Genomic DNA, 22229 nt, shown 5'->3' with positions numbered 1-22229 from the left:
TTTTGCTATTGCTCTCAGGCCTTTCTCTTACCTCCCCCCACCTTGTAAAATCTCCACAGGAGATTCCTTGCAAATTAATTCTTTCCACTTCTTTATTCCCAAAGAATATCAGTTGACATGCACAGCCATTTACAGCCTCTCCTGTGCTCTGCAAGCTTCATATTACTCCCAAACGGTCATTTTCACCTGAATCTGGCCTGTGCTTCAGCATAAAGAAAAACCTAAAGCCTGGAGCCTTCAGCTATCAATTTTTCTTGCGTTGTTTCTCTTCAAGGTCCATTCATATTCTACTTTGCAAATGCAAAGAACAGCACTGCTATTTATTAAAAACAATAGCGCTCTTATGATTTTTATTGAAAAACAATGGCACAGAGATGATTATTCCTAAATATAACTCCCACGTGTTCCCAAGGGCCTGGGCAGAGCGAGGTGGAGCTCAGCGGTGGAATCTCTGTGTCATCGTCTCCCTGATCCATCTGTGGATATCAGCATCGGCAGCACCTGCGAGCCACTGCAAAACGCTTTCCTCCAGAGGCCAAGAGCTGAGTCTACAGTTTCAAGTCGAGTAATTACCTTTCAGAGGCAATAACAAGCACTTCCTAAGAGCAGCTGTTTCGGATGGCTCAGAAGCAATGAAAAGAATGTGGTTAAAGCTTGGCCCACATGTCCGGGTTTGCTCATTGCTGGGAAGAGCTGCTTTTTGATAAAACGCTGGCCAGTCGCTCCATATTTCGCGGGATCTGTGTTTATGGCATTCCAAATCCAATTGCCCCTTGCACTGTTTTTTCTTTTTTTTTTTTTCCCCAGTAGGAAATATTGTAGTTAAGCTATGCTCATTTGGAGAAAGCTGTATATTTAAAGATTTTAAATTGCAGAGGATATGTTTTAATGCCTGAAAACAATCAGATCAGAAACTGAGAGCTCTAGTGTTTGCACTGCAGTTGTCTGCAGCGCTGATTTCTTCTGTGTTTGTGGCTGCGGTGAACTGTGTGCGAAGGTGCTAAGCTGGCACGTTGCAGGGATGGCACAAGGACATCCAAGGAAAGTGTCCTGAGCGCGGCACAACACAGCGTGGCAAGGGCTTCTCCAGCAAATGCTCCCCTTGCGATACAGACCGGTCTGCTGTTGCCATCTGCTGGATAAATCCTCAGGTATTTAAGTCCGATGAGAAGGAACTTGTCTGTTCTTGTGGAGGACATACACGTGCCTTTTCGTGCTTTGTAAGACAGGCTTTTTCACTGCAGGTTCTGGGTGATCTGTCAAAGCAGTGAACACACACGTGGCACTTCTGGCCCATTTCATTTATTGCGTGCTCTTACTGCTAACTGCTGTAGCCAAGCCCAAAGTAAAATCAGCAACATTCCTCCCTGAAGTGCCCGCCTCCACAAAATTAAAAAATCATCCTTCCCTCTGTGCTGTCCTGCACCTACAGGCCTGTTACCAGGGCTGTAATGTCCATTCTGCTTGTGTTCACGCAAGGGCCAGAACAAGCACTTTCACACAAGCAGGAGACCCAAGGACCCTATCCATCCCGAGCAGTAAGTCTAGAATTTATTTCTATTTCTACATTACATATAAAATATATATAAATATATTGCATATATTTACAATATATATGCAATATATATTATAGATATATCTGTGTTATATACATACATTACACACACACATATAATATAAATATATTGCATGTATTTATTTCTAAACTATCATGCCTGGCAAAATATATCTGCAGTCCTCTAGTCCAGGATTTTAAGAGGTATTGGATATAATTTTCCTCTTCCTTGGGTAGCTTTTACTCACAGTAAGAGTCTTTTCAAAAATCATTCCTTTTCTTAAAAACTCTGTGGCTAATCATTTTATAAAAGGTAAGAGCACACAATATTGTGGGACAGGCTAAAACTCTTCTTGTTTACAACACTGGGAGCCTTAAGACAGACAGGTTGCTGGTTGCCACAGGCATTTTTAACACTGTGTCTTCAGGCCCCAATCTAATCTACAAGATGTAATTGCCATGGTGTTAAATCCCTTGCTGGTAGCTGATCACCTCTAGCTTGCAAGACTGTTAACGTGAACCTGAGCTGGTGGTACCAATGGCAGGAAGGTTTTAACAAATGTCTCTGCTGTTGACAGGGCTTTAAAATCTTGTACTCAAAGTAGAAGTCAATGGGGTGTGAATCCACCCATCCCACAGCTGAGAATAACAGGACCCATAACTGCTCTCTCTTTAAACTCCACTTACACTACATATAAACAGTCCTGTAATGCGCCTTTGAGTGCCAGAACAAGAGACATCCACAGTTTGTAACCTTGTCAGAGGTGATGTGGCCTTTTCTGGATGATACAGGGAATTGTCACTGCCGCTTTCCTGTCAGAGAAGTTATTTACTCTCCTGATCCCCAGCTCAGAAGACTGCTACAACTAGGAGGCTCCTTCTGCTCTGTGCAGACTGGCCAGGCGGAGGAGGTACGAAGGCAAGGTTTATTAGCCCAGACTCAAGCCAGCACTGACTATGTTCATTGGCCTCTAGCTGGCTCAGCATGGGGCAGAGGGAGCTCCTGTCTCCTCCCAGGCTATTAATTAAACACCCTCTATTAACCTGTGTGCTGAGTTTCACTGGCAGAGCTAAGTGTCTTTAATTAAGCTGATCCACTGATTTCAAACTAGCACAGACAGACCCCCAAGCAGCTACTGTGGCTTGTAGAACTTCTTGTATGAAACAGCAGAGACTGCAACCTCTCTGTGTCTTGCCCTTCTTTTGATCCCCATTCCCTTTTTCTCTTTTGCTGCTACTTTTCCTATAGATATCAAACACTGCATCAACACTTTTGTTATTTGATCCTGCCAAGAAATCTAATGAATGGGTACTCGCTGCTCAGTTCAGAAGAACCTCCTGTGACCTGCTTTTGCCCTCCGTGCAAGGACTATTTTAATCAATTATCCAGTCAAAGAGCTCTTGAACTACATCTTCAGGGCATACGTATTTCTCCTCAGATGCCTATCTTGACATAGCTAAGATGCATAGGGAATGCTTAGAAGTATCAGTCTGTCTGCTGTTTTCCACCTCCTACTTTGTGCTGGGATAGCAATGTGTTCAAATGGATTCTGACAGGCTTTCAAACATCATCTCTCCAAGCAGGTCCTTTTCTTCTGGTTAAAGGTTAAAGAAAGCTTTCAACAGTACTCCCAGCACAGAGTTACTTAAAAGTTTAAGTGGAAAGTGGCCTGACAGCTTCTATGAGTGGAAAGTCTCTCTGGAGTTCATTGTACCTCTCTTTTAAATCTTGGTGCTGCTGTGTTTGCTGAATATGAATAGGCAGTCTAAAAATGTGCTTAAAGCTAATTGAGTCCCTGCTTTGATACATCAGAATGTTACTGCAATGATGTTAGGGGGTACAAAGCTACAAGAGCAAATTAATGCTGGACAGACTTTAGAAGGACTAATTCTTTCCCAGGCACTGTTTTCTATGCTGATTTATCCACCTACATTTTTGTCATATAGATAAACTTCACCTGGCGTTTTGATTCCTTTACAGCAAATCTAACTGTTCTTGTGCATAACCAACAGCAGTAAATCCATAGGTGAGGATTTAGGTGTGCAATCAAATATCTTTTCCACTATCCAAGATTTAGCTGTTTCATCAAGCAAGCTGTCCAGAGAGAGAGAGACTGCAGAGCCAAATAAAAAATTTCACATAAGATGTTCAGTGGGTCTGCACTTTAAGCATGCTGTTTTTATTGCCTGGTATACTTCCATCCTTGTTGTGACGGAAAGAGCTTCTGCATGCACGATTTCCAACAAATCTACCTATCTCTAGTCTTAGCACTGATTAGTTGTTTTGGCTGTCTCAAGATGACCTCTGAGGAGATATAATCTTTGTACCTTTGTTTGATTCTCTACAAAAGACATCTATCATCTAAAAGATGAGTATGTTAAAGGAAAAATAATTCTAGTTTTGTTTCTCTACATGTCCCCCTCCCAGCCCCTCAAACAAAATCCTACTTTCCAGCCTGGCAGTGCTGCCCAGCTAAATGAAAGAGCTGCAGACCCCACGTTTCTTGAGGTTCTCATTTCCTTCAGATTCTTACACTGGAAGTCTTGGTGGTTGAAGTGTGCAGGCGTAAAACAACTTGGCAAAGGGTCAGTAAACAGTTGTAAGACCGCATTTCCTTCTAGGATTTGATCCAAAACCCACTGACTACATGAAAATGCCATTGTCCAAGACAACTGTGATTCAAGTGTGATAAGCAATACACAGCTAAATAAAACATCTGACATGTTTTTATTCTTTGGCTCTTTTTAAAATATTCAACTAATTTATTTTGTATTTTATGTTACTGAATTTCTATATTCATATGCCTTATCTGGAATCTCAGTCAGGCTCTATTCACTCTCAGGGTCCAATTTCCCTGTCCAGATTATGTCTCCAATAATACACCCAAAATCTGGTGACTCTTGTTATGTACCTGATCAGACAGGAAATCCACATTGTATATATACAGGAATATATATATATAGGAATATAACTTTCCATGGAATCTGCCCCACTGAAAAGTGCAGGGACAGGTCACCTTTTTTTACCCTCTTTGTCCTTCCTTAGTCTCTGATGTAGAGGACATTCAGCAATGTCGGCCAAATACTTTGGTCCTGTCCTGTTCTGTTTAAGCTTTTGATTGCCATGTTGTAAGATCTGGACAACTTATCTGTTGTTCTGTGTAATGTTTTTTAAGGTTATTACATGATGCGAAAGTTGCATTGCATTCTTAAGGCATGTCCTCTGTGTGTCTCTTATTATCTTGCCATTCACAATGCCTGAGGTTGGTTTGTCCTAGTTAGATTTCTGATGTAGAAGAGCTGAATTGCCGGCTCATATGGAAGTTGACACTCACTTTGGAGTGACTTTTCTTATCAAATTGCTGTTGTAGGTTTCCATATCTTGGCTGAATATAGAGAGACTGACATGGCTCTATCATTGGCAGCTCTTATTTTTACATGAGCAAAAAAATACTACTCTTTTAAACTTTGAAAGGTATTTAAAATCATTTATTTGGTTTTGGTGTTTTGCTGCTTGATATTCATTGCTTCATAGTCATTCCAGCCCAGTATTATCGCAGTATTTCTCACTGCGTAAATAAGAGCATGGTGGAAGGTGAGAACAGCCACAGTGGGTCACATCAAAGGTCCACCTAACCCAGAGCCTTGTTTACAACACTAGCCATAAGCAGGTGCCTGAAGGAGAGAAAGAAAAGGACAAATATAGATGATACTGCTCCTCCTCTGACTCTACAATTATTTTCAGTTCAGGGTTTTCCTGATCTGGATGCAGTTTATATGTTTATTGACCTTTAGTGGGTTTCTTTTCCATGTACTTCCAGTCTCCCTCGAACCTGTGCAAACTGTTAGCATCGTCCAGCAATGAGTGCCACAGGCCTATGACCCATTTCATGACAAACTGTCTCCTTTCGTTGTTTTGAACTCTAATACCCTAATTTGCTACCCCTTGTTCTTGCGTTAGCAATGATGGTGGATCTATTCACTTTCTTGTTTCTTCCTTTATTCAGCAGGTTACTTCTAGGGCAATATAATCACCCATTTTGTCTTCTCATTGATGATGAAACCAGCCTGTTACAATATATCTGTGGAAAGCTTAACATTGTGTTGTTGAGCAGAGCTAATTCTTTCAACAGTGTTTTACCATTTGTCCTTGAAATTTGCCAGGTCTCTTCTGTGGTATTTTTTCCTATGTTCTTGCCAATGTCCGATGGAGCCAGCCAATGCCCTATCCAAGGAAAGGTGGTGGATTAATGCTCTACCTTAATTTGGCCTTAGCCAGTATGCCTTTGATACTCTGATTTCCTTTGCTGATATTTTGTAGCATACCATTACCATTGGAAAATTATTGCAATGAAAAAAATCTTCTGTCAAATGTTTGCACCTCTACAAAGCAAAGATTAAAAAAGAAATAACAATGCACCTATCTCCCAAAGGTGACCTCCTGTCATTTACAGTGAAAGAGAGAGAGGTGAAAATGTGTTTGTGTGTCCAGCTCTATTGGGGTCCAGTGGGAGCTGAGACGGGTGTCTAAATGCCATGCAAAAACTGGATGTAAGCCGTGAGTGACAGTGATGGCTGCTCCCCAGAATGTGTGCAGTGGCCAGCACAGGGAAGCAGGGATTTCCTTTGGGACAGCCAAGCCCCAGTGGGAGAAGAAACCACTCCCCAGTTGGAAAGTAGGCTGCTGTAGCTTATGAAACCTGTCACATAGCGTTTGAGGCGGGAAGGGCCTTTCCATCAAAGGGCAAACGGCTCTGCAAGAGCCTTTGCAGGAAAACTGGAACAATGGAAAAGCAAAGCAACCTTGGTTCTCCAGGCAGATTCGGGGACGAAACAGAGGAGGAGCAGTGCTGGCTCACTGCCACATCCTCTGCATGCAGTAGAGATGGAGAAGTCGAGATAACGTGTCTCTCTGGCTGAGGCTTTAAAAATAAGACTCTCACTTTTTTTTCTGTTTTTCAATCATTACACAAAAATTTCCCTTAGAAGGCCAAAGGCAGCTGTTTTCTTAGGCCAAGGAAGTCAGGAAGAGGCAAAGCAGGCAAAAACATCAGATAAGTCTGGAAAAAAAAACTTGGCTAACCTATTTTTCCCCCCTCTCAAGCAGCCAAGCACTCTGCCGGGTCCCATCTAGGAGGAAATGCAGAGCCAACCGCCAAAAAACGATATCGACGCTTCAGTGGGGACTGCTGCTCTCACTGCATCCTAGGGGTGACTTTGGCGTTCTCATCCCGCATGATGGTCACATTTCCCCGCTCAGCTGGAGATCTGCAAAATGCCATGGCACCTACCGGGGTGCCTGGCTGTGGGCGGCAAGGCGCCCCAGCCCGCGCGGTGGTGACGGTGGAGTTGGCAGTGATCTGGGATTTGGGGGGTTTGCAGTTGTAGCACCTTGTCGCAAGGTGGCGGGAACGTGACGCTCTGGCAGGCTACAGGCATCCTGTTCAAAGCCTCACTGCTTGCCTTCTTTTTATCTAAAAATATACGGATCTGGGAGTTATCAGCAATCCCCTGTCATTTTCTTTGAAACTGTCCTTGGGATAGCTCAAAGGCAGGATAATTAGTTATTTCAAAGCTTAGATATTTTACCTATTCACGCTAGAAAAGAAAAGCAACTGCTTTATGTTCTTCTACCTGAAAGCCATGCTGACATTGGGAAGTGAGGAAGGGGCTAGGTTGGCCTGGCCTGTGTTGAGGCATCTTCACCCTGCTCAGCACGGGCTGCTGCTGCTTTCTTGGGAAACCCCAAAACTGTGATGATTAAAAAGCAGTCAGCCCTCCTGTCCCAGTTTGAAGACTCAGCCATGGCACAGAGTAGATTTCTCCCTAAATGACTGAAGATAGGAAATCATTTATTTTTTAACTTAAAAAGAATATATATTTATTTATCTATCTATCTATCTATATATTTCCTGTAATACAAAGGAAAGTCTCAGGAATAACTGTGTTAGTTCTGACTCCCTAGAGTGGATGTACAGCTTTAGACTGCTGGAAGCAAATGTCTGCACATGTATAGCACCGTTTCCCTACTTTTATGTGCTTCCCACGGTTATCTCTTACCCTTTCACATGCCAGAAGTTTTTGTGATTTTTATTGCTACAGTATCTCATGTATGTTGCAGGCTACCATGGCAGAGAGCGAAATCTTTGTCACTGTTCGTTAAACATTTTCATACAAAATTCCACCAGCAATGAGAAAATCAGATTTCTGTACTAGTAAGTTACTAATAACTGACAGGTAAATATTTAGTTTATCACTAGAGTTCAAGCTGATCGTTGTCTCCTTGCACTTGTTTGCCTGGCAGTCTTTAGAGACAGGATATTTTCAGGGTTTTAATCTGAGGTACATGCAGTGAGAGATTACTTAGCTGTCATTCTATAGAAAATGTCCGTATCGTGCAGTGGGAGGTAACAATAACGAACTGCTGACATACAAATTCAGCTTTGCACAAATAGCTGTGAGAGATTCCTCCTACTCCCTAAATAGCAACCAGACCGCTGAGAATCAGAGGAATTTTTACAGTAGAAGGAAACAAACAGAAAATGCGCCCAAGTAGAGCAGATAAAATATTAGAAAATAATTGTCTCTGAGCCGCTGTTCACTGAAAAACATTTCACTTGCTGAACACAATGCAGTGTACCAAAAAGGTGTTTTTGTGGGTCAGATGACTGTACTTCCTGCTTCACGCAGAGCCTTTGAGATTTGTGTTTTCTCTTTGAGCTGAGGTTCAAATTTCAATTTATGTGAACAAAGAGTAATTAGAAGAAGTTTTGCCAGCTATCTAAATCATAGATGCACAGGACCAAGGAAGCTTGAGCTCTTACATCCTTCTGATGCATGTTGAGCTAAATGATAAGCAGAAATATTCTCCTGCAGGCTTGCAGTTTATCTATACACACTAAGGAAACCTCCTTTGAAGTTCAAGGAAGGCTCTTGGTTTCAAATGATAGAGGAGAATTGAGCTGGGGATCTAACTGCTGTAGGGTTTCATTAAGACCAAAAATGTCATAAGACATTGGACATTGATCTGCTGGCCAAAGTGGAAAATAGATTAAAAAAAAGTCTTGGTCTAAACTAAATGTTTATGGAATTTGGGAATGAGATGGAGAAAGGCTATTTATCTTTTAAAGTTAAATGTAGGTAAACCTCATGATGAAATGACTTCACAATAGCAAGTCAAAGTGTGTTATTTCAAGTTTCAGCAGAGGACTACCTCCTTTGCCGTTTTGTGCTTTTCTCCTAACCAAGGAATCTGGTGTGGGCTTGCCCACTGTTTCATTCAAAGTAAATCAACATTTTTGAGGGGATACAATATCAGCCTGAAAAGTTTCATTCATCTTTAATACAGTTTTATAACATGCAAGGGGAAAATACAGAAAAGCAAGGGCTGTTGGATTGCATCAGAGCTTAATATGGGCTTTCACAATTGGGAATTAGAGCAGAGTAGAGTAAACGCATACAGGAATGCATTAACTCAGTCTCAGGAAAATGTCTGTCATCTCTCTCTAAAGCTGACTACTGCCAGAAACAGGGAATTGGGTCTAAAATGTCATTGTGGGCCATTCCAAACTGCCAACTCTCGTGTCACCTGAGGCTGCACCATAGCATTTCTTGCGGACGAGTGAGGTATATCCCAGATCTCTTTCATTGGGGGCCTTGTGTTGGCAGGTTGTGGCCACAGCTTTCAAGAGAGTCCCCAGGTTGAATTCAGGTGTTTAACATCAAAATGAACTTCCTTGAGAAAATCCACACCAGTTCTGAATCTGTTGCTGGGGAACAGCCTCCAGATCTCAGAAAGGGCTCATGAAAGTGATTCAAGTTCCTGGCAAATATAAATTTGGGCAGAATGATCCACCACACCTCCTGGAAGAACATCAAAGAAATTGTCAAGAAAAAGCAAAGATCTGCAAAATTCCCCATTTTCTGTGATGTTTTGTTTCTTAGTTTTGAGCATGAAGAATGTCTTCAAATCACAGCTTTCTGACCAGCCTGGACACACTGAGGTATTTATTTCCACCCACATCCTGGAGAAAATTTCCCTTTTACCAAATTCCAGCTATTTGCAGCCATACTTGAAGTCTGAGACCTGAAATTTATGTGATAGCCTGTGTGATCAGAACAATTCAGAACAATTGATTTACTCCTCTGAAACACTATGCTAAGCTATCACCAAATGCAGTTGTATCTGGTTCCTGGGAGCTCTGCTTCTCTGGCTGTTCATGGCCATAGTGACTAAAAACAGGCTCTGTGGGAGAAAAAGCATCAAAGAATCCCCAGTAAATGGGGAAAAAACAATTTGACACCCAAAAGCCAGGAGCTATGCAGGGCTAGGCCCAAATCCAATTTTTAGAGAGAGATTTTCCACTAGAGGACAGAGATAGGCTAGGGTAAGAGTAACAGCAAAGTCAGTAATGTGATTTGCCTTAGTGCTGTGTGACACGAGCCTTTTTTTCCACACTTATCTCCCACCCGCAATTTCACACGTCAGATTTTTGCAGGTACTGGTGCCGCTGAGAATCCCTCTGGTAAGCTTGGTGACCTGGACAGACAGACAGCTGAGCTGTGTGTGTTTATTTCTACATAACAGGTTGTCAGTTTAACAAAGACAGCACTGTAAAATCACAGCAAAAATGTCATATCTGGGCAGTGTGTATATATATTGCATTGGGAAGGAATTTATTGCTCTTTTTCTTTGACAGTGTAGGCTTAGTCCACAGCTCTATTTTCACACTGCTAAAGCTATGTTAAAATCATTGAGGGGTCAGATACGAACCAACAATACTAAGGCAGTTCACCTTTAAATACAGGCTGTCGGCTCTTCTCAGTTACATAAGGATGGAAAAGCATCTCTAACAGCAGACTGCTGTTTTTTACGTATTCTTATTACAAAAATGGGCACAAAAAAAAGGCTCAGAAAATAAAAATGCACTTTTTGTCTCAGATCATGCTGCCAAGTTCCAGCCTACAGCTATTTGCAGCTGAGAAATAAAGCTCTAACTATACGGTTTATAATGAAAAAGCTGACAGACCTTCAATTTTAGCCACTTTTGTTCACTGTATACCAAATGCATTAATATGTCTAGTCCATTTACAGAAGGCATTTCCTAAGCCATTTTCTTTCACATTTTAAAAGTGAAAATGTGAGTCTGTGGGGCCTGGCTCATGAGAATCTTAGACTTTATGGAACTGTTATTCAACATATTACCAGATGGCAAAGGCACTGTGTTGAAACCAGCATGGCTGGGGTTGGAGTTTGGGCTTCAGCGTTTGGGGGTAGGCGAAGGGGGAGGAGAGAGGGATGGATGGTGAGGCGCAGGAGGGCCAGGTCGGGTCAAGTCTGCCAGAGGCACAGGGATGCCAGCGCAAGTGGCCCCAGCCTTGGTGCAGAGGAGCACAGTGGCAGCAGGGGCCAGTAATCTTTGGAGCAATGCTCTGCTGTCCCCACTAGCCGGGCAGGTCCCTCCAACTTTACAGAGGGGGTTACAAAGTTTAATTAGTGTTTTGGTGTGCTAAGAGATCTCCTATGGAGAGGGGCAGGAGAAGTGGGAGCGATTAGTAGTGCAAATATTATAGAATAGTTCTCACCTTCCTGTTTGCTTGTGAGCAATGCCAGGCAAAAGCTGTGAGGTCCAAATCCCTCCCTGTGGCTGCAAGTGCAAAGGCTCAGGAGAAGCAACAGCAGCTGCCTGGCTTCATTAGGCCCCTGCTGTTAGCAGCAGGTTACAAGCCAGAAAGGTCCAGGTTAGGCTTTGTGCACACCATAGCTAAAGGATGCTTCTTCCCCCAAAGAAGAAAGTGCTCCTCTTACACATAGAAAGTGAATAAACTCCCCAAAGTCCAGAAAGGGTCAGGAAAGAGATTTCCCCTCCCACCCATCCCTCCCCAAACAGGGATGGTAGGGGTTTTGCCTGTTTCCAGGATGTCTTTCTAAAGAGCACCTTTATTGCAGCTGAGCCCCTTCTCCCCTTTATTACACTGGGTCTTCACAGCCCACTGGGAGGTGGAGAGGTGTTATCTCTGTTTCACAGCTGGAGAAACTGAGGTGTGGGGATTAATCTAATTGCCAAAGTCACCTGAGGAACTTATATCAGAGGAGCTTCATAACATGGTTACCTGCCTGCTCTGAAGCAACTGCTTTGCCTCACCTGAGTCCCTGTTGGGAGGTGCTGTTTTTGTTTGGTGTTCGCTTGTTTGGTTTGTACCTGGAGTGGAGTAGGCTGTCCCCTAACCAGGATCAGTGCTGTAGGAATAAATAGCCTAAAGAGGCGATAGTCCAAAAGGCGGGGCACCCTGCGTAGCTGAGGAACAAGTGAGTCAGAGGCTGTGGTGAATGTGCTGCTTGGTCACAAGAGGTGAGCATGCACATGGGTTAGCTAAATGTTTTTTTTCATGTCCTACAGCAGTGCTGCACTGAAACAAAGCTATTAAAATTGCTTGATCCAAAGTGGACACCAGAAACCTCCAGCTTTCCATGTAAATACCTGCACTGCCATCCCCATCTGTCCAGGCCGGGCAGTGCCAGGGTCTCGGCAGCTGGGTCTTGTCCCCCTTCTGCTGCAGTCTGGGCATTCCTGGGTACCGCAGCCTCACCGGTAATGCGGGACTGGCAGGGACCCAGGACCAGCCAGCAGCCCCCCAACTGCTGCAGCCAGGTGCAGCGTGTGGGCATCCACACGCCCTGCTGCGGGGTGGGATCGGCTCCGTGTGCCAATCCCGGGCTTCTGGTGCCCAGTGAGCTTGGAGGCAGGTGGAGCCAGCATGCAGCACTCAACTCTGCAAAAGCAGGTGCTCGGCACCGCTTGTAGCATGCAAGTGTTTCCTCTGTGAAGTTTGGCTTTTGCTGAATTGGTCTTTTTGTTTTTTTTTTTAACTAATATAGAGATATAAAATATATAGATATATAAAAAATGTCTGGTGGAAAATCTGGGCACTGGCTCTATGCGACTTGTCATTGGCCATTCAGGGAGAGCTGCAGGATGGCTGGGAGCAGGAGCTGTTGGGATTTTTCCTTGGGGGCCTGCTCTTTTCCAGGCTGTAGTTAAGCCAGCAAACAAAAGATAAAGGTTGTTATTTTGCCACTTTTGCTGTTCTGAGTAATCCTAGGCCTGTAGATGAGAAAAGCTATGTAAGGAAATAAAATAAAACAAGGCAATTTCCTCCTCTCTCCACCCCCCCCCCCAAAAATGTATGTGTGGCAGCTAGCACAGACCTCTCCTTGCCTTTTGCTAGGTGGCTGTACTGGTGCTCTGCTGTGTGTGCTGGGTGTTGCTGCATGGGAAGGTCCGGCTGTGCTCAGCACCCCAGGATACTTCAGTGCTGTTTGTCTAGCAGCTGAAATGTGCAGGGTTTGCACCGACCGGAGCCTGCATGGCTTCACCATTGCTTCTGCATATGAGGTTTGTGGTGGCTTTCCTCCCAAACACCCCGCTGCTGTCACTGCTCGGCATTTGCCATATGTTGCAGTTGAATGCTTGAAGGTACGTTTTTCTCAGGTTGCCTTAGAATAAGACTTTGTTTTACTCTGTTTTGGAGGCTTGCCTGTCTTTCCACGTGATGGGGTTTGGTTGTTCTGTCCATGGTATGTAGGTGAATTTAGGGTGCTTGCCCTCTGAGGGACGTTATGACACCTAACACTTAGTAAAGTAATAATATTAGTCCAATTTTTATTGACTGTGCTTGCATGGTAAACTAACGTCCACCCGAGGAGCACAAAATTTCACTGAGCATATGGTGTCATCTCACCTCTGAAGAGTAACCCTATTGCTAGAACTGTCCCTAGTGCTTTTTTGGCTCTTGGTGAGCCCCTAACCCCTGCTCCAGGGCTGACAGGCTATGCTGCAGCCTGGTGTCCCCACCGCCCAGGGCAGCCCCTCGGGAGCCTGGCTGCCACAGGAACATTTATTTGCCTCTCATCCAGGGGTGGTCGGCTCAGTGCTCATGAGAAAACCCCTGGGCTAGGACTCCCTTTTCCAGCTGATAAATGCGTTCCCAAGGATCATGAGTTCAAAATGGAAAGAAGCGGCAGCTTTATTTCCAGATGATGTTTACATATTAGAGAGAGACTTACCTAGGATAAAGACTGGACAGAACTCAATAAAAGACTACTTCCCCTCCTGAAATCCGCCAAGCACTGCAGAAGTACCACTGCAGCAAACAAGAAGCTGTGGACCTGCACATCCCTCTCTTTCCCTGCAGCCACATGTTTTACAAACCACTTGCTTCAGAAGAAGCTTGTATTTGATGTAAGGAAAATCACATCAGCCTCAGGTCAGCAAAATACTTACTTCATAACTTGAAGCATACAGAATGCCCAATGAGGTTACTTTCTTTTGTCCTTAATCTTTAAGTTGTAGATATGATGTAGTGCTTCACAAAGGGACCTCGGTCTTGCTAATCTTGTTTTACAGTTAGGCAAAGTGAGACATGGAGAGGTGAAGCAATTTGCCCCCAAAACCTCTCACTGGCTGCACCAAGGTTATCCCCATACCTGTGGGATCTGAGACTGCTCCTCCTCTGTTCACGTGCTATTGCCTTTTGTAGGAGGAAATACTATCTTGTGGTTAAAAGACATGAGACTCTATCATGTCTTTCAGCAGCATCAAGCTACAAAAAATGCTTACAGCAGAATCTGAGATGACAGTATGAAACCCAATGTGGTCTGAGTCTACCACTAATTTGAAGCTCAGGTCTGCGGATGTAAAGCAGGCTTCATGGAAGAACACTTCTAAGTGTTTTTTTCCCTCCTAAAAAAGTTCCCTAGGAAACAGCTACAGCCAGTTTTGATAGGCGAATAATCTTACATGGTGGATGGCCAAGATGTCTTTTATTTTTTGAATGGTACATCTTTCATTTTCTGAATTGTAATTCCAAGTGTCAGAAAAGCAGCAAAAGCAGTTCTTCAGGAAATGCTGATTTAGGAATTGGTTTGCAAAAGCAGCTGGTTACTATTGTCACTTTTCTTAAAGTTCGTTGCAAAAAACAAACAAACAAACAAACATGTAATTTCCAAACAGACCTAAGTAAAGAAAAACTATCTCAAAGCAGTTCACTAGCCTTCTAAGTATATCTGGGCTTGTGTATACCTTTATCTCCATAATTATGTACGCTTTTAATACAAAAGGTGAAATTGAACAGTTTGACTGAATTCTGCATGGAGTTTTGGGATTGGTTTGAGCAACTCATCCAAAGTTAAGCTCAGCAAATCTTTGTGGATCTGGAGGAAAAGCAGTGCTTGTGTGAGTGGCAAACAGGCAAAATCTGTGCGTGTGCTTTTGTGGTCAGTAGCTTGTCTGCACATAATCTACATAGATACTTCAAAAACACAGTATTTTTAACAGTGTCTCTGGAGAATAAATGATACAAAGGACCAGAGGAAAAAACAGTGGAGACTGCTCTTTCAGTCCTTGCAAATCGTAGTGTGGCTGCTGGGTGCGTAAGAGACCTATAGTTTTCTTTGGCACATATAGTGTGCTGCAGACAGCCATCCTGTTTACTTTTACATTGGCAGAGGGCAAGACAGCACAGAGCTATTTTGCTGTGGGAGGTGCAGCTTCCTCCAAGAGACTGCTTGAACTGAAAGCCTGGGTTTTAATTTTTCAGGAGCTTATTATAAGTGCCTGTGACTTACAGACATGTTTTCAACCTAGTGATGGGTGAATATGCTTTGAGCACACTTTGCCCCATGACTTCCCATCTTCCGCCTTTCCACCCTCCAAGCTGCTTTGCAATTGGAGCAAAACCTGGACATGGTTATCTTCTAGCTCATTGCGAAGATGTTTTGCAAGGAACGAGGAGGGGGAAGGCAGAAGAAGCGACTCTGCTGTGGCTGAGATGCTCCCTAATGCATCATGATGTGTTGATACTGCCATCAGCATTGGTGGCAATGCAAGTAAACAAGCACCAAGGTATTAATTCTCGTGCCAGACTTCATTGCACAAATGACTTAATCTGTCACTGAAATACAGGCCTGGAAATGCTGCCCACATCAAAAGAAATGTACACTTTGATGGGTTTGGGGGGGCTATTTTTCCTTCAGAAAGCAGCATGTGGTAAGTGAGCTACTGACATGCTGGTAATTCAAAGGAGAGTTTTGCATCCCTGCTGTGAGGCTGAATGACAACATAATACAGTTATTAAGGGGAAAAAAACGTCTCTGTCCCAGGTCTTCTGTGCTTTATGCTTTGTAACAACAAAAAGCAATAACAAAGACTTGCATCAAGCAATCTTGAATTTCTACTGCAGTTCTCAATAAGAAATGAAAGGCAGTGACTGAAAGATTTTTAAGTGTGATTTGACTGGGTTTAGCTAGCCAAACTTTTTGAAATGTGTATTTGGTTAAAAAGAGACAAACAAACAAAAACTTTAATCTTTTTTATTCAGCCTTATTAAAAATCTCCACTTTTAAATCACTGGAAGAGTAGACTTTGAACCTCTTTATGCCATACTCCTTCCCCCCTCCCCCATCACCTTTTTCCATGTAAGCATAGGAACAGAGGAGTAGAAGGGGGGGGGGGACCACAAGCAGTCAAATAGTGTTTTTGAAACAGTATAAACTTTTAATTCAAAAAGCTATTGAAAAGAATAATTTTATTCTAAACTTTTCAACATACTTTATTGAACAAAGTCTTAAATGCTTGATATGGAATGCAGGTGCACAAGTAGGATGAGGATAAACTGCACCTAAAATGCATCAGGCCACACCATCACCCAAGAGATACAGAAAAGCAGCATCTTGGTTGGCTCTGACTGCTGTGAAGGCCAGCTTCAGCCCACTGCTCTCATTTTCAGTAACTTCAGAGAACATGCTGATGAAGGAGGCATGAATGAAATCCATTCAGTCTCCCCAGGCACTGGGGAATAGCCCAATAACCCTGGCATGCATTTATAATCTGTCACTGGTTATCAAATTGCAACACCCAAAGGAAAGATAGATGTATAATTTGTTGCTTTAATCAGATCTTTACTGAAGTTCAAGTATGTTGAGTTATATTCCCCCTCATACATGTGAGGACACAAAAATGAGCAGTAGTGGTACAAGAATAGCTCCACATTCCTGTGCCACTTCTTCTGTCAGGCAAAGTAGCGTTAGGAAGCAGCAATGAATTTCAGGGCAAAAAGAAAGCGCTCTTTGTTCTTTCTGAAGAATTGAAATAAAATTTCATGATTTTTTTTTTTGTCAAGAAATTTGTCAAATTTAAAACCTAATACTTAAATTAAATTTAAAATAATGTGGTATCTCTGCTTTTGCTGCAATTGTCTCTTTATTGGAGCAACTGGGTTGGTGTCCGTCTTTATTCAAAATGCCAGACAGCAACTAAACCAACAACTTTGAAAAAGCATCAACACTTACAAAATGGCAGCCCGCCCTATGTCTATATGATTGCAGTTGACATATGGGATAGGTCCTCCAGGTTTTCCCAGAGAACATGTTGTCTTGTGGTATTTCTTGCCTAACCAGAAACAGTAATGGAAACATCGTGAGGAAAAGCTGTTCAGATAAGTGTTTGCCAACCGTCTAGTTTTATGGTTTCTTGCAGCAATCTGCTATCTATTCCTCTTCATGAATTATGTTTGGTTAAAGCAAATAAAATTACATTCTGATTCAGCCCTATGCATGCATGCCTGGAACAAGATGCGAGTTCTCTTTGAATGAGAGAGGGTCTAATTTCTCATCAGCTTTACTGAGAAGATCTTTTTTTGTATGGTTTCATCAGAACTGGATAATGGCTGCATGCTGACAGAAGTCATAACCCAAATGACGACATTGTATAGGGCTCCAAGCCACAACTATTTGAAGAAAACAATCCCAAACTACTAGACATGCGTCTGGAACCACGAATGCCCATGTTCAGATGTACTAATCTCATAACTGCATGTAATAACACCAGCCAACAGCAAATCCCCTCCCAGAAGAGAACAGCCATGTAATTGACTAAACATGGAAATCACAGGTTCAGATGTCTCTGTTTACTAGAGACCTTGACTTGCAGTTTGGCCTTGGAAATCTGTTTCCCTCTCTGACCACTAGCACCAGATTGACCTCAAAAAGAAGAAGAGAGGGGAGGATGGCTGAGCTGGGTGAGGGAGCGCTGCCCAAAATCAAACACATTGCTGAGAGGCAGGAAAGTCAGGGTTGTCTTCTGTGGTGCTTGCATGTTGCCAGGGAGGACAGCCCGTTGAGTTAGAGTTTTACAGGGCTTTAGAAATGTGCATCAGCCAACAAAATTAAACCAGAAGGTGTTATGACCTCTGTTTGAGCTGAAGGTGGGGGGAGTGATTGTAGTGCACCGTGAGTGTTGGTTTACAAGTATGGATGGGAAGACCAGTAAGACGTAATCCCATGGTCGCAGTTTGTCACAGCTACTCTGAAACAGTGCCCTAAGACATTCCTGATCATATGCAGCTCTGCTTGGTATCAGTTCCTGCAATACTGGCGAGGAAGTACTTTCCTTTTTTTTTTCTTTTTTTTTTCTTTTTTTTTTTTTCTCAGTTCACAACTGTAGTTTTAGAGCAATCAAAACACCTGAACTTCCAGGTGGGTTTGTGTATGTTGCTTTGCTTGCGGAAAGAACAAAACTGAAGAAATATTTAATTTCAGTGCCTTCAAAATGCAACTTTCCATTTTCTTCAAGTGAAATGTACTTTTATTTAAAAACTTACCTCTATTTTAACTTAGATCCCCCTCCCTCCAAAACAAAATATTTAGTTTGGACTCCGATGCTTTTGTGTGTTTGTTTGTTTTTAAATCTCGATTCTCAAAGATTCCTGACACATTGCTTTCAAGGTGAGCTTGAGGCATCGGCCATCCTGGACTCTGGTTTCAGAGAGCAGTTAGTAGCTGGAACTATTTACTGCTGTGAAACTTCACATTTTAAAGACCCTCAGAGGAGTACTGATATCACCAGCTGGCTGAGAGTCCTGGGCAATGTAATGCTGATTCAACTTCTCATTGGATTCCAGATGTTGCCAGGCCTAGGAGGACATAATGGTGCAGAACATACACGACTTGGTTTTAAACATGCCATATAGAGAGAAAATGAACAAAGCAACTGCTGTTTAATTTCACCTCAGTAAGCAGTAAATGTCATACCTTCACAAAGTAATAATTGCCTGGTTGTGGCTGTCGTGTACACCGTAGTATTATCAAGAGATAGAAATGCTTCAAGAAATATGTGGCAAATTCAAGTATGACTGACAGTATTTTGCAGAAATTCTGGTATGTTTACATGGAATGCACCAGTGAGGGCTACTTTTATGATATACATGGTGGAACTGCGATATACAGATGTTTACATTTTTAATTAGAGTGATTCAAGGAAACCATATTCTTCTGACTTAGGGATAGATTGTTATTTTTATAAACACTTTTTGCTGACAGCAGGGAAAGAAAATGGGAGTACTGCTTCCTGGTCTGAGCATTAGATGGGGGGAAACTTGAGATCAGGTTTGTGCTGTGCCATTTGTTTTCATGCAGTCTTGAGCAAATGACTTTGTGAAAGGGTCAGGGGAGAGCACTGCATGGAAGCGAGGGCAAAGAGGGAGCTGGCTGTCTAGGGGCTGAGTTTTGAGCATTGCCTAAGCTGACTGGTGTGTGCTCACATGCATGGGATCTTGCTTAAAGATCAGCCTCTGAACCTATGTTTCCAAGTCTGTTGTCTCTGGTATCTGGGTGTGGGTGATCTCTCAAAATTATGTCACATAGTGACTGTGCATGCATAAAATTATGTACATGTGTAGGCACTGAGCTGCAAGTCCTTGGCTGAAGAGCCTGGTTTGTGCAATGATGTGGCTTAGCTGGTCCACTACAACTGCATTCTCCTTTTATTTTTGAATGCTACTTAAAACTCTAAGGGAAAATTCCATTATATGACCTCGCAGCTTGCAGAATGTTCTCTGTCTCATTCCTTTCAAGAACATTGACAAAAACTGATGGTTTTGGAATTAAACCATGACACTTGTACAGTATTCAGGTAACTGAAACAAGTAGCACTGTTCTTCAGAGGTACTTCTGTTGGTGGGGGTTTATTTGGGGGGGTTAGATTCTTATTTTTCCTGGCAATATAATGTCCATAATTAACAGCAGAGCCCATTTTTTTATGCATAACCAGAAGCTGTTAATTAGACAACCATAGTACAACAATAGTTGAAAGTGTAGGAGGGAAGCAAAAGAATCAGTACTCATCATTTGTTGTATCTGGGCACCTTTCAGTAAATAGGTGGAAAGAGAAAGACAACTGTCTGAAAATGGCATGGTAGTTTGGTTTCCAGTGTCTGTGTTTGGCTCTATTAAATAGAAGGATTTTTTTGTACTCTTAGGAATGCCACAATAACAACTGTCCTCCTTTTTCAGCACTGTTAATCATGCTAAATATTGTAACGCCTAAGGGAAAAGAAGAATAAGGTGTCCTGCTGTCGGCTGCTATACAGACACTGCCCCAGTGTGCAAGGCAGACAGTGGGAGAGGGAAATGAATTTAATACACTTCCTGCTGTTAGGAGGCAGTGAGAAAACTTCTGTTGCTGGATGGTAGCAGGGTGATTGAGGCATTCTGGAGCAGGCTGGCGGGGGGGAGATCTAAATGGAATTACTGTTTTTATTTACTTTTTTTAACACAAAAAGCCCTTTGGAGACTGATACCAGTCAGAAATTGACATCAAAGTCTTTAAGTTGTTTTAAAGGGGTGAAAAAACCCTCAGAAAAGTTGAAACATCCCACTTGGACATTTTCAAGGCACAATGTTTCAACCTTTTCCTGTTGAAGCAATATTTTCTTTAGAAATTGGGCTAAATTGAATTATTTTAGAAAGCTACAATGAAGCCATTTATTTTGGGTCAAACAAACCATTTTGTTCAAACAAATTTTTCCACTTTTGTTTTTCTTAAAAAAAACCAACAACTTTCCTTTGTTCCCTGTTTGCTTTCATTTGGAGTTGATTCAAAACAACTTTTTGTTTCAGACTATTTGGTTTATGCCGTGCTTCAGAAACTTCAGAGCTATTTATTTCCGTAGTTCTGCTTTCCTCAGGAGACCTAGTTCAGTTCCCAGCTGAATATCCGTCAAACTGGAAATCTCAGTGGTCCCTCTCTGTTGTGTCAGCCATGGCACAGAGACCTCCTTTAGCCTAAAAGAGGCTCCTGGCTGGTGCCCTGTGCCCTGCCTGGGAGCTGCTCTTGGTGGCAAGAGCTCTCAGCTCCCCATGATTGCGTAGTTGTTTCAGCCCCGTGTGTGTATGTGCATGAGCAAAATGTACCTTCCTTCAGATAGGAAGAACATTTCATTTTACCTTTAGTTTAGTGTAATCTTTGGTTGCAAACTAAAATCTCTCATGAGATTGATGATTGATGATTCAGATGAAAATAAAACCATTGGCTTCAATTTACACAACAGCCGTGTTAGAGAAAGCTTTTATCCATAACACAGTAATGGATGACACAGACTCTTCAAAGAAAGTAAGAGAATCAAATGCATTTTCTCCACTGTTGTAGTGGGTTTGCAATGGAAGTTTAGAGGCTCACTAATGAAGCATAATTGATGTGATGGAATATGTGGAAAAAGTGTTGGGAAAAAATTGCTTGGCTGACAGGAACAAGGGCTTTGGAAACTGGGTTAATAATACTTGATTGCATTCAGAGGTGTTTTGAAATCTCACTTCTGTTTGTAAAATGCTCTGCAGTTCTCAGCTAAAAGCATGAGGTATTATCAATAAAAGAATATTGAGAAGATTATCCTCTGGCAATGTGCCATCAGAAGCATCTCGGCAGGTTAGATGGTTGTTGTTATTGGTGAGACAAAGTTTATCTTGCAATCACAGGAGCTGGTACCAGTAAAAGTATGACCTGTCCTAGGCCAGCTGGTACCCTCTCCTGCACTGTTGACACAGTAGCTCTGGTAGGTTTGGTTGGATCCTGTTCCAGTTTATCTCTACTGGTTGCTGCAGAGCAGGGGTAGTGCAACTCTTGTCTCCTGTGAGGGCAATTGGTAGGTATTCGCTTTGCTTTGCATAGTATCCCAGCTTGAGATTGGGAGTGTTGGACTGAGGTTCAAAACAGGGCCAAAGAATGATGTGAAGCTCGTTCCTCCTTGGCAAAGATTTCTCCGAGGACAGAGTTGGTTGGGCTCCTCGCTGGAGTGCCCTGCTGGCTGGATTGGTGTGCCCCAAAATGTGGCTTGGCTTCTGTGGACTGCTAAACCTCTTGCTTTGCCACCCACCCTTCCCCAGCAGCATACTTCTTGCCAGCCACTCTTGAAACAAGCATGATTCTACCAATGAGGTATTTTACAGTCACTTTGGCTTTTGCCCTTGTGGAACGTTTCTCATGACCCTGCAGCCTAGTTCAATATCTTCATGGCTACACAGGAGTAAGTTAAATAGTGCCAGAAGTCTCCTGGGATAGTAACTGTTAGTAACTGGGATATAAGCTGTTGTCCAGTGTTGCATTTAGACCCAGACTGAACTCAAGAAATCATTTATCAATATCAAGGGCCACCTTGTTTGACAAATTAATCTGGTAACTGTGAAGATGGACCAAGTAACCTGCAGATTAGGCCAGCAACTGTCAAGTATGCAGGCAGAAGAGTTCCTACTCAAGCAGACTGCAAATCAGTGTAATGGAGACTGGGGGGACTTGATTCATTGGGAAGAGTCTGGATCAGTGACCTTGGGGGCGTGGCTAAA

General features: G+C 42.7%; 1 long non-coding RNA gene across 1 annotated transcript in view; it reads left to right on the top strand.

Annotated features, from left to right (window-relative positions):
• The first annotated feature begins 995 nt into the window (after positions 1-995).
• Positions 996-22229, top strand: part of LOC106498790 (uncharacterized) — an 87223-nt gene continuing 65989 nt past the window's right edge. The window contains exon 1 of the long non-coding RNA XR_001295043.2: positions 996-1151. This is a non-coding gene — a long non-coding RNA (uncharacterized lncRNA). The remainder of the gene's footprint in view (positions 1152-22229) is intronic.

Source organism: Apteryx mantelli, chromosome 3 (assembly GCF_036417845.1).
Source record: "Apteryx mantelli isolate bAptMan1 chromosome 3, bAptMan1.hap1, whole genome shotgun sequence".
NCBI classification, from domain to species: domain Eukaryota; kingdom Metazoa; phylum Chordata; class Aves; order Apterygiformes; family Apterygidae; genus Apteryx; species Apteryx mantelli.
Note: the sequence above shows the minus strand (reverse complement) of the source record. Positions and strands in the feature narration are given on the sequence as shown.